Source organism: Rhipicephalus sanguineus, chromosome 2 (genome assembly GCF_013339695.2).
Source record: "Rhipicephalus sanguineus isolate Rsan-2018 chromosome 2, BIME_Rsan_1.4, whole genome shotgun sequence".
Lineage (NCBI taxonomy): Eukaryota > Metazoa > Arthropoda > Arachnida > Ixodida > Ixodidae > Rhipicephalus > Rhipicephalus sanguineus.
Window position 1 is genome coordinate 152,534,782 of NC_051177.1, and position 12,941 is coordinate 152,547,722.

General features: G+C 44.2%; 1 long non-coding RNA gene across 1 annotated transcript; it reads right to left on the minus strand.

Annotated features, from left to right (window-relative positions):
* Positions 1-277: 277 nt before the first annotated feature.
* LOC119383810 (uncharacterized) lies at positions 278-5,135 on the minus strand. Its single transcript, XR_005181744.2, has 3 exons — positions 5,008-5,135; positions 2,619-2,764; positions 278-351 (listed from the first exon to the last, which is right to left on the minus strand). It is a non-coding gene; the product is annotated as an uncharacterized LOC119383810 (long non-coding RNA).
* Positions 5,136-12,941: the final 7,806 nt, after the last annotated feature.

A 12,941-nucleotide genomic window follows, 5' to 3' on the forward strand; every position in this document is an offset into this window, starting at 1 on the left:
AGTACACATCTTGGGTACAGAAACGCAGAACTGATACTTCTAAGTGTTATGAAGATTTAAGTTAATCAGTTGCGCAAGAAATAGTGCAAGACTTGTTGTCCATAATTTTGAGGCGTCGCTTTTTAGACCATAAGAGCACGTACATAAAGAACTCCGACTCGCTGATTTGCTGACACGACATCTGTGTATGAAGAATTAAATATCTCTACTTGCCAACACATGAATATTAACTGCTGATAAAAGGAATTAATATCTCCTGCTCTCACCTGGTAATGCACAGGCGTTGTACTCAATATCGTCCACAGCAAACATTGACTGATCCGGCTGATCGTGAAAACCGCTGAAATATAACTGAAAAATAGAAGTAATACAAATAATTACGATAAATGCGAAGAAAGAACTTTTTCTGTTGAGGTTAAACGCATCCTAATGCACTCCGTTTGTTTTCTCAGAGAACAATATTTTGACGGTAACGCCGTCTAGTATGCCTACAAAGTGACACCTAGACGATGGTGTGTACGTCGACATAACATGGGCTGTCACAACGTTCGAGCACTGACGCCAGTTTCATCGCGAAGAGAGAGAGAGGGTAAAATTATTGGCTCTACAGGTGGTGTTCTGCAGAGCGCCTATGGGTGGCCCTCAGTCTAGGACTCCCCCGGACTTAGCTGCCCGTCTGGCGCGTTCAACAAACCAGCTTCTATCCCCTTTCTTGCCTGGACATTTGTCTGCTCAGATATGCGTTATCCTCTCCCACATCTTCTCTAGCATCTTCCTCATCCTTCTCTCCTTAGCTTTTCTTTCTCTCTCCTTACTACACTAGGCTTCCCTCCCGCCTATTTTGGCTCATGCGCTTTCGTTATGCACTTGCCCTTTCCCAGCTGAGCTATGCTGCAAATATCGCTGTGCACAATCTGAAGGTTAGCGGGGTTTGCCCACTTTCTGTGGCACAGACCCGCTAGGCTAGTTATAGGCAGCTTCTTCATTTTTCAGTATACTGGAGGTGAGTAGTGTGGCTTGCCCAATTTCTGTAGCGCACAAGTGCGAACATCGCTCTGTGCAAATAAGTTCGGCTTTATGAGCTTTCAGTTGGCAGCCAAAAATGTCACTTGGAAGTCAATGCCCGTCCTTTTGTAATCTCCCTTGTCCTGTGTTCGCGGTGTTTTTGCCACATTTGAGTTATAAGCTTCGATGAAAATTTCATTGGGCTCACTAACGCGGTTGCTAAGGAGACGTAATGGCGAAGGCCATTGGCATGCGATTATATTTCTCTCCGTCTCTATCGCCTCGGTGTCACGCTTTCGCAAAGGTGAAGTGAGTGCCACGCAAGCGCCGGTTTTTCTTTTCGATGTGAACCAAGCCCAACAAACGAACGACGACCACGTAACCGAAACGTAGCAGGCCACTCTCGCCCTCTATGACCTAGACGACCAGCGACAGCTCATCGCCAGGGCCAAGGGAGCAATGGAAGCCAGAGCGTTTCTGGATTAGGAAGCGCTCTCACCTCAGGATGATACTGAGCATCGTTCGGGGCACTGTTTCGAAAATAATCGTTTATTTCTCCATCTCTCATACACACATGCGGACGCCGCAAAGACCAAGTGAACAAAGTGCACGCGCAGCGCCCGCCATGATAGTTACGTCATACTTTTGATACAATGTGTGTTGTCACCAACAAGGACACCACCGTATGGTCACATTGCCCTTTCAACCACTTAAGACAATATTAATAACCACTAGCTGACACAGGTGCACAGCGGGCTCTATTCCGGGTGTCAGATGCGCATACAGTAATTGTTAGAGCATTTTATTACGATAGCAATTATATGGACAGCCTCGGCTGGTTTTTGCAGCCGCCGTCATGCACCGTGTATATATATATATATATATATATATATAAGTCCCAAAGAAAAATAATTCTGAAAAATGCTTCCGAAGCACGGAATCGAACCAGCGACCTCTCACTCCGCAGCGCGTGGCACCAACCACTACGGCCCACAGCGCACATAGCTCAGGGAGCTAACGGCGAGCGTTACATACACACGCTTCACCGCTAGCAGGACTCAGAGACGACAGGCGCTTATAAGCGTTTCTTCATTACCAGCGAGATGGCGCGAGGAGCGCAACGGGCCCATTTAAAAGTCGTCGGCCAGCTCGCCCGCTTCTTCTAATATTTGCGCAGGGACAACCTTGCCCTTCCGCTATCTGCTCGCTCGGTAGTTGCTGCCGGGGGGGGGGGGGGTAGATGTGTGTGCATCGTAGCAGCGCGCAAAGTAGACGTCGGGATCTATTCAAAAAGCTTCCGAAAATTATATATGATTCCAAGATCGCGGTTCAAGCGTTCGAGAGCCCTACCAAACTGGAAGGCATTCGGTATTATTTGAACAAATAATTTGAAAACTTCTGAAAAATTAGAATACACATTTTGTTGCGACTCAATCTGCAACTTAAGGTACGCAGAATCTATTTTTGTTTGCCAAGTAGAAATACCAATATGAAGGCTCTAAAACACATTGAGTCATTTTGTGGAAGCTTTTTCAATATGACTTGGGCTCGTTCACCGTGAGCGGTTCAACGAAAAAAATAATAAAGGAAAAATTTAGGTTTTCTTTACTTACGCTGATTTCTGACCGATAACGGCCGATTTCCACCTCAGCTAGACCCCAGATTCTTTCTTTGGGCGTCTCGCTCAGCGCACTGAGAGTCCACACGGGGAAGGTGTACCCGTCTGCCTTCATGTTCAGGTCGACGTCTATAGCCGTTCCTGAACAAGTGGACAAGTATAAGCGTCAAAAGGCCGTTGATGTCTTCCGAGCATGTGAGTTGTGCTATCTTATGTGTAACTCAGCTTGAGAGTGAAGAGGAGAAAAAAGACAAGCAAGCAAGCTATCTATCTATCTATCTATCTATCTATCTATCTATCTATCTATCTATCTATCTATCTATCTATCTATCTATCTATCTATCTATCTATCTATCTATCTATCTATCTATCTATCTATCTATCTATCTATCTATCTATCTATCTATCTATCTATCTATCTATCTATCTATCTTATAGCTGCCTACGTATTTGTGCTCTCGCTTTAGTTTCATTAAGTTGATATATGCCAAACTTGGCATGACACGACATGAGTATATGACGAATGTAAATGAGAGCTCCTGACGGGAATATCATGTCATGCGCCTCGTGACAAGCATGGCATGATATTGGTGCTCTCCTGCCTCTTCTATTGACTTGATGCATACCAAAACTTATGTGACGTGACACGAGTTGAAGACAAACAGAAATGACAGGTGATAGCATTGAAATTATGTAATGCTTGTCATATAGCTCATGGGAAGGTACTGGAAACTCTCGGAGCCACTTCACTGCCTTAATATATACCAAAAATTTCTATCGCATGATGTGATGTTTCAACAAGAACTTAGATGTCGTGACATGGATGCTATGTCATGCATGTCATGTATGTCGTGGCATACATTGTAAGTTGTTGGTGCTCTAGTTGTCGTTTCATTAACTTGGTGTGTGCTAGATGCAAGGTATGTGCCAGATGCAATGTTACTGAGGAGGCAGCAATCGCTAAATGCAGTTGCACCAGTAAACCTTCCATTATTCTAACTGACAAAGAGATAGGTTACCTGAGTTCTTCAACACATGTAACCTAGACATAGGTCCGGTTGAATTTCTTCATATTTTTTAGCTATGATATTGCTCTTTTTTTGCTGTTATCTCGGTTACTGTTTCACTTCCCGAATTAATGCAAGTGAATAAGCTGTGATCACGTGCGTTATTTTGTTTTCTTTCATGTATGTGTTAATTAATGTTAGTCGTAAGTCACCGCACGTCGTCGTCGGTTCCTAGTCTGTGTCGCTCCCACGTTGTTGGCGTAGTTGTGTGCCAGAACTGGCATAACGTGACGTTAGTGCGTGACAGTCGTGTATTGTAGGTAATGACATGAATAGTATGAGGTGCATGACACGTGCACTAGCGTACGCAGCGGCGACTTTTCTGTGTGTCAGCGCCATATGATGGAACGAAGTTGCAAAAGATTATTTTTGGTCGTATTGCTTTGAGGGCATGCTGTTGCCCTCACCCTTTTTGGAACATAATTCAGTCATATGGCGAAGTCATACACACTGTTGAAAAAGGTATTAAAATATTAGTAACTGCAGCGCTTACTAACCCCTTGTCAACATTACTGTGTCGCTAACATCCTACTAATAAATTAATACGTACTACGCTTTCAACTGCAATAATTCACCTTGCGTTCCGCTTTTAATTTCAACGCACTGCGCAAAAATTAAATTAAAGTTAAAATATTACTTTATAAATCATTTTTTGTTCATTCACTAGTCTGAACGCTGCCCTGCCAATATCTGCAGGGACATGAAAGCAGCATAAGAAAATACAGGTAAAAGATGTCACAGAAAATCCATCGTAGCAATGGAACATCAGGGCTTCACGTTTAGAACCGTATGGTCAGATATTGTTGTAATGTAAGAGTAATATGATGTGGAGAACTAAAAAAAAACATTTCTCTCTTCATCTCAATTTTGCTATATTTTTGTGGATATAGCTTGAGACCAGAAACAACGTTTTTATAGTAATGGAGCAGCCTTTGTGTGTGTTAGACGGCTGTTAATTAATATACTGCTGGAATGTTAAAGGTTACCACCGATATTTAAAGTTACTCTGTGTTACAGAAAACTGCTATTAGCGGTTTGGTTACTATGAATACAAGCTGCACTGTCCGGACACCTTTACTCTTAGCCTTAGTTAAATGCGAAATCTGAACGTAGAAGGAGGTACCTGGCGCTCAAACCTTCATTGTCGTGTGTCACTGACTAACTGAAGTTATATGGAGCAAAGCCTAACAGAGGTACACCGAAGATGACAGACCAGGTTTTAGCGATCGGTAGAAACTTATGAGCTCATAAGACTCAAATTTTTCCAATGTATAGTTAGCATCAGGAAGCAGGTAGCACTTCCACAAACGCACTCACCATTCGACTTGTAGTTGAACCAAAACGAGAGGGTGCAAAATTTGTGAGTGTTCCGGATGACTGGAGAATCGATCACTGCGCCCACACGTCTTTTACCGGGCCTCGTAGCATTCGAAGAAAAAAGCAGGTAGTATCCTGAAACGCAAAGAAATGCACATTCGTTTATCTATCTGCGCAGTATTTTAATTGTTTGCGCCAATTTCAACAGCAGCACGATACCAATCCCTTCAAGTGATTGTGACTGTGTTAGAGGTGATGTGTAATGATCTTGCTGCAGGACGGCATAGCCTCACCGACCCGACTCATGAAGCTATCACTTCAAACCTTGATGCCTTGTTTCCTTTTGTGCATGTTGCGTTGCTGAGCGCGCCAATTTGATGGCCCAGTAGTACGAGAGATGTGGGCAATGTTTCCACGTTTTCAAACTTCTCCATTAAAATTCGATTCTTACGTAATCATTCGTCCGCGAAAATTCAATTTTCGCAGGCGCACGCAAATTCAAATACAAACAGGTCATGCGTACATTTTGGTTCTTCTAAAAGAAAAAAAAGAGATATATTTATAAGTTTTTCTAGCTAGGTCGGAGCATTTCATTAAATTCGAAGGTTCTCCGCTTACGAAACATTATTTCTGTACAGCAGGCTTCAATTGTATTTCTCATACGAAACTTCACATGACTGAAAGTTAATGTTATAATATACTCACTCAGTCACTACTGCAGCTGTCGGGAAGGAACCACATTTACATATGTAATGTAGTGTGGTAGAAGAGCAAAATAACAACCAGGCGTCGCACAATGCGAATTGCGCAACAAGGGGGTTTTTTAATGCTTCCAACCCATTACAAAGGGATCTTCCATAATTCTCCATCTCGATCAGCCACAGCGTCAACAAAGTGCACATAATGCCGTAGAGGTGTTTAGCGGGTACCACGGTTCTCCGCAGAATGAAGAAAAATTGCATAGAGGCTGCTTCTCTACATCACAAAAATTATGATTTGTAGCGCAGTGGGTTCCTCGTAAGTGCACTTCTATTGGTTGCCAAGGAAGCCCATAAGGCTCTTATGATCCATTTCCTCAGGGTCTCAATAAAGTTAATTCCCTCTCTCTATCTCTTTCTTACGTTAGCGTATGGTATAGAGCGTGGTGGGAGAGTGAAATAACGACCGGGCGTCACAGAATGCGAATTGCGTAAGTAGTCTGTCGTTTCAAGCTTCCAACCCATTACAAAGGGCTCAGAAATAATTCTTCATCGTCATCAATCGTCGCATCAACAAAGCGCACATAATGCCTTACAGATGGTACATCGCTTCTCCGCAGAATGAAGAATAATGTCGTGGTGGGTGCTTCCCAACATTACAAACATTATGATTTGGGGGCGTAGTGGGTACGTTGCTAGTGTCGTTTCCCCATGAGTGCTTATAACGGGCTTAGAAGTGCCGCTCTTCCAGCTTTCGCTGTGACTGTGGTGCGCTTTCCGTGCAGGCCTGGCGTTTTTTTTTAGATACGTACACGACTACTTAGTAGTTATATCAGATTTGAGTTCCACAGATTTTGAGAATATTGTCGGTATGATCACCAGTGTATTTTCCATTGAATCACGTGGTCTAACCTTTGCAGGTGAGAGGCCAAGTGGCAACAGTACGCAATTTTTAGATCTCAAGCTAACCTTCAACAATCACCATGTTTGCTATATGTATATGTAAACAAGTGTAGTGTGCGCGCTGTCATAAGTCTTTCTGCCTTATGACAGCGCGCACAATAAACTTGTTGAAAGCGGGATTGCGATGTCATGTGCGAAATCAGCACTAGCAAAAAGCTGCCTACACACCACTTCAGATAGTCTGAATAACCAGTTGCAACGTTTAGACGCAGCGGGCTTTCCCTCTTTTGTTGTGAATGCTGTCTGTGAATCAGTTTTACAGGACATAGAGAAAAAGGAACCTGACCTCCAAAAAGAAAAAAAGATAGACGAAGACCGCAGGTGATACCATACATCCATAGATTCTCCCACAATCTTAAGAAGATTGCCCACAGGTATGACATCAAAGTTGTGTTTTCTGAGCTATGTAAGTTAGGTCAGCTTCGTCTTATGCTCACCAAAGAAAAGAAGAAATCCTGCGCAAAGAAGCATGGTCATCGTTACACCGATTGTGTGACTCACGTGGTATACAGGATACCACTCAGCTGTGGAAAAGAGTACATTAGGCAGACGGGCCGATGTTTCAACTTCAGAGCACGTGAGCATTTTTTAAATGTAAAAAACAGTTCAGGCGGACATCTTACAGACCACTGCAACAAGTGTGAAGGCACACCGCAATTTGATCACGCGACCTCTATCAAACATGCAAAGACAAAAACAGAAAGAGAAATAATAGAGGCAGCTCACATTAGGAAATCCGGTATCAAGAGTAAGTGCGCCATGTGTGTATCTAAGTGACAAAAAGATACAGATATTGTACGCTCCCTCCACGATGCGTTAGAGTTGTTGATAACATTTGCGCATGTATAAAAAAGCGGCATTCGTGCTTTTCAATAAATCAGTTGGAACTCAGCTCCAGTTTATGTCGTTTTGTGTCTTCTCTTGTCTTCGTTTCATTGCGCCGCACATACTCGATATATATCAAGACATGGGCCGACTCGCCCATGAACGGATCCTTCATAATAAATGCCACCGCCGCGGCCGGGATCGAACGCACGACCTTCGGGTCAGCAGCCGAGTACCGTAACCACTGTGCCATCGCGGCGGCTTTGCATGCCACGTGGATTCTGGTGAAACACAATGAATGCTGGGGAGATGGCGACATGAAAACTTCTTTTTGTTCATTGCTGCTACTCTATTCATATTATTCTTCTTTTTGTTTTCATTTCATTACATATATAATGGATGAGTCGTATGCTGTCTAACGTCAAGACAGCTGTTTGCTTTCCTCCGACGAATGTGACATCGATTATGGACTAGATATCGCAAGAGATAGCGAACACTATGCAATGTATATTCCCTATGGCCACTTTCAAAATTTCGTTAAACAGAGCTCTACGAATAGCACGAACAGTTATATGTACGAAATGTCCCATAGACAAGTTAAACTTTGCAGGTTTGATTTTATTGGCATATGTTATTGTAGTCTTGTATCATTGACCGTTCAGTTTACCTAAGACGCCGTGCACTGCCGAGCATACTTTTAACTGCAACAACACATGCTGTATTCTGTTTCAGTTTCGTGGGCATCTGTAGTAAGCAGAAAAAAGCCCTAATACTGAATAGATAGCAAGTTAGAAACAGTATAACCAGAAGATTTGCAAATCGATTTTAACTTTCTGATTGGAATTTTGCTCAGCTTCGTTGCTTCAAAAGTTCATTAATTAATTTTTACTAATTAAGCATTCAATACTACCTCAAAATATACTGTTACTTACTCGATGCAATATTCGGCGACAGGCATTTCTTCCCATTGTTATATGGTGCGTCGGAATACTTTAAAACTTTGGAGTTAGCTGCGGCGCCCTGTATATGTGCAGCCCTTTCTCCTTCGTGCTTAAGCGGGTAAATGAGTGGATACAGGCAAATACAGTGTTTATAAAAAATTATAAAAATACAATAAGCACATATACAAACGGGCTTTTCGTGTTCTTACCCTCATGTGAGAAAAAGCGCACTAAGCTCGCTGTTCTATTTCTGCGCTCTGATTGAAAGTTTAAGACATAACGCTGTTAAAGGAAGCTGTTTGTGTACTGACAAACAGAAGTCGCCATGCCGAGACGCTGGCTTAAGTCGCACCATTTTGTTAGACAAATTTCAACCGATTCATTTGCTTTGATTCTCAAGGCTTTTGAATACTGTGGAGGAAAGCAAGCAGAGACGTAGGTTTCGCATGTGCGGGGTATGGGGTACAGTGAAGCCGGTATGCGGTGATTGGAATGGGAGTGAAGTACGCAAAATAATTTTGCCACTCCTATTATAAACATTGAAAGTTTGTGCAACGTTCAGTCCGGTATAATAATGAATATCTTGGAAACAATTCAGCTGCTAATGAGGGCTCTTCAGATAAGTGGGCGCGCTGGCGGCTGCAGGAAGAAGAGGACAACGAAGAACGCAGCACTCTGGCTTGGCACGCTCACGCTCGCCGGAACAGCAGGCAGTCGGGGCCCAGAGCTTGGCCGTTAAAGGTGTTTTCTGTGGCTGCGCCCGTGTTCTTGTTCCTCTAATACACTGGCGCCCTACTTGGAGCGCCAAATCAGGGCAGGTGGTCTGCAGGAGCCCTCAGAGAGGACACGGGGGCAGCAAACAACAAAACAATATTTACTCTTCGTAGGCTTGAGCTAGACGGACGTTCTTCGCAGCTGCCCGAGCCACACGCTGCAGGCTGTTCCTCTTTGTGTTTTACAGCTCAGCCGGAGGCACTGCTCTCTAGAGATAATAGACACAAGCGAGGTCGAGGCTCCCCCTGGAAAAGCTCGGGGAGAGGGAACTGAGTGCCCCTTCTGCCCCAATCCGGTAAACAAATCCTCTGAAACCAGGCACGGCAATGTGCAACAACAAAACAAAAACAAGGCTGGGAATACAATAGAAACAATCAAAGTAGTATACGATATTGAAATAATGAAGAAACACAAGCATAGTTCTGCATGAAACAAGAGCACGAGTCGTCCGCACTTTCAAAAGCATCAGGAAGAGCACTTCGAAAACGAGATGGGTGAATTATTAGTATGCAACATTCGGAGGAACGCGGTTGCGGCCCGCACAATATTTCATCAGAAAAGAGCGAACGTGTGTTTCAATTTTCCAGCTGACTAGTGTGATATGTCACCTCGTGCCTAAATTTTTACGCCCAGATATGTGTGTCTGGTGACGCTCTGACAGTACTGGCCAACTTTCAGGAACTGCACGTGTTCTAGTAATCGCGCTGCAGTTTTCACGAGCACTCACCGGTGGTTTTATCGTCCGCTTTGGTGGTGGGGGAGTTCTCGACTTCACCTATCTCTTGGCGGCGCCATGCTGTCGTGCCGCGGTTCAGAGTACCGCCGGCTTTCCAGCCACATAAGCCATTGCTGAAGTCGCACTGGCCACAGTTCCGCTCGTCGTCGCCGTTAGCACAGTCTTTCACGAAGTCACAGACGTGCTCTATCGTGATAGTCTGGTTGCCGCAATCGAACCTTTTTGTTGACCGCACTGTGTAGCGGGAGAGAGAGGGGAAATAAGATGAGTAATGCGAGATATATTTACTCCAAACAAAGGATGTCACGGATGAAACCGCTGTTGAGTTTTGAGGAAAACTCAAGCTTGACAAAGTACTTCATATTTCAAACACCCATACTACAATTTACAAATATCCACTTTAGAAGTCGTGAATCAAGTTAAATGTCATAAAAACTGGTGGAGACGGGAGATGTGTACATGTATTTGAAGCTTTGTTTGAGTTTTAAACGAAATCTCTAAAGCTCAGGGATTTACCGGCAGACTTTCCAAAATTAGCAAAATGTATTTAGGCACTTTAAAAAACACTTGAAAGAACGAATTATGCTTTGATTTATTTGCAGAAGCCTCAATAATCATCATAAGCAGGTTCTACGGCTACTGCAGTATGAAGGACTCTCCCAATGATATCCTATTTACCTTGTCGTTAAAGAGGTCTTTCACTTTAATGACCAAATTTGAAAATGTTATCGCCATACGCAGCCTGCTTTCGTCCTGAGCTGCGCTTCTCATCTCTTCGTATCTATTCTGTAACTTTTACTGACCATCCATTATCTATTCTTCGTGTGAAAAGACATGACCAGGCCCCCTATTTGCCCTTATTTCTAACTGGGATATCGTCTACTCGTATTTGTTACATGGTCTACTCTGCTACCTTCTTATCTCTTCATGTTAGGCCTATCATTTTTGTTCTACCGCACTCAGTGTCCCTTTGCCATTTTTTGGGGAGTGTTGGTAAATTGAATATTAAACCATACTCAGCGCTAGCAGATAAGGACGTAGGAGAGAAGACACCACAATGCGCTAGAGTGCGGTTGCGCACCAATGTATGATTCATGCACTGTTCTGGCAAAGCGCAGAGATAAAGATGTTCGATAGATTAGTGGAGCCCAAGCTATCTCTCGCAATAGTGACACGTGTGTTAGTGTCCCATCAATTGACATATTAGATAAGGAGGCAGCATTTCTGATTGGCAAGTGATTGAACGGATGTGGCCCCACTGCGCTTGGATAAATAGATGGACGTTTCCAGGAAATAAAGTTGTTGAAGTTAGCACATTGTAGTGTCGTCTCTCCTACGTCCTTGTCTGCTAGCACTGAGTGAGTTTTCAAACTCAGGGTATTTCTTTATATATATCGAGTTCATTTGTTGTACTCGAAGTTTCTGCCCCAAAAGCTAGTGATCCCAAATAGTGAATGTTTCTAACAAGTTTTGCATTCTCGAAAAAGAAAATCAGAGGGCCTTATTTTTAGGCCAGGTGGTCCCATGCGGCGAATTTCAAGCGACTATGTGCTTAGTTTTGCGCAGTGCCTAGCTGGAAGATCGTTTTTAGTTATTTTACCGTTGTGTACCCGGCGGCAGCACTTCTACTCTTCACACAGAAGCGGTGGATGTTCGACTATGTCACTCTACTACAAGTTTTATTAGTCGGTGCAATCGCATTCGAAGCAGTGGGTGGCGGACCAACACCGTTGGTGCATGTGGAAGCTGCACTACATCCGACAACGAGCCGGCACACGCTAACACGAAGCAAAAGGCAGAGAACGCAAACTGCGTCTAGGGCGACTCCCCGATGTCAGCGTGGCCAGTGCTCTTCGCTGGTATCGAGACGCTTTAATGATAACCTCCAAGATTGCGCGCGATATCGGAGGCCATGCTTTAGCTGCGTTGTCAGCGAATCGCTGCCTATCAGTGGTAGTGTCATGACATATTACTTCACTTTGCTCAAACACGACGGCACCGCCCCGCCCCACCTAGCCCGACCAACAGAGAGCTCAGTGCGAGATAGAGAATGTGTCAGAGATATACGGCGCGTTTGTGTAGTGTCGTACATATGCCTTGGTGGCTTTTTTTTAAAGAAAAAACGAAAAAAACTCCCGGTGGGGTATTCGGTATAGCGCCGGGCGCTTATCGCTGCGGACCTAGATACAGTTGTTGTTGTAGTGGTTCTTGATGAAAAGGAAGAGGCGCTAATTTCTGTCTGCCTATAGGCGACACGGCTAAGCGCCTATAGGAGTAGGAGGATGGGGATAAAAAGAAAAGTAGAAAGAAAAAGGAAAGAAGTAGGGGCAGAGCGACGGAGAAGAGAGAGATAGGAAAGATGCGGTGGGAGTCGGTGACAAGAGTTCAGGGACGGGACCACGATCGGCTAGAGGCCCGAGCACATGGGTGACGGAGAGGCGAAGCCCCGGTCGGTGAAAGGCACACGGCGTGGCGGACGAGGCAACCGTCACGGGGCGTCGGTCGGCGAGAGGCACGAGTACGTCACGGACGGGTGAACCACGATCGGTGAGTCCAGGGCATCGCGGGCGACGTGACCGCTCTTCATGAAACCCTCCGGGCAACTCCTAGATGTAGTAGGTTCGTTAGTTGATCTCACGTAACTTAGTGATATGCTCTGTTTACTGCACTGTATTCGGGAAAGGCATTCATTTTTTCTGTTTGCTTGCCTCAAACTGACAATGCAAATGATAATACCGCATTACGGAGAATGTGTGTAAGCGGTATTGGCAGATGTAGCATTTTGAAAATCGTTCCGCCAATCTGCTATATTTGCGATTCGGGCAGCAAGATGTGCTATATAAACGAGCTTTGCTGCAGAAGCATTCCGCAGTGGTTTCACATACTCTCGTCTTACAACATGAAAGTGTTTTATGCCGAGCTCCACCAAGATTTCAGTGATGTATTTCCGTCACGGATACGACGTTGATAAAATGAATGCTAACGGATTAGAAAGGA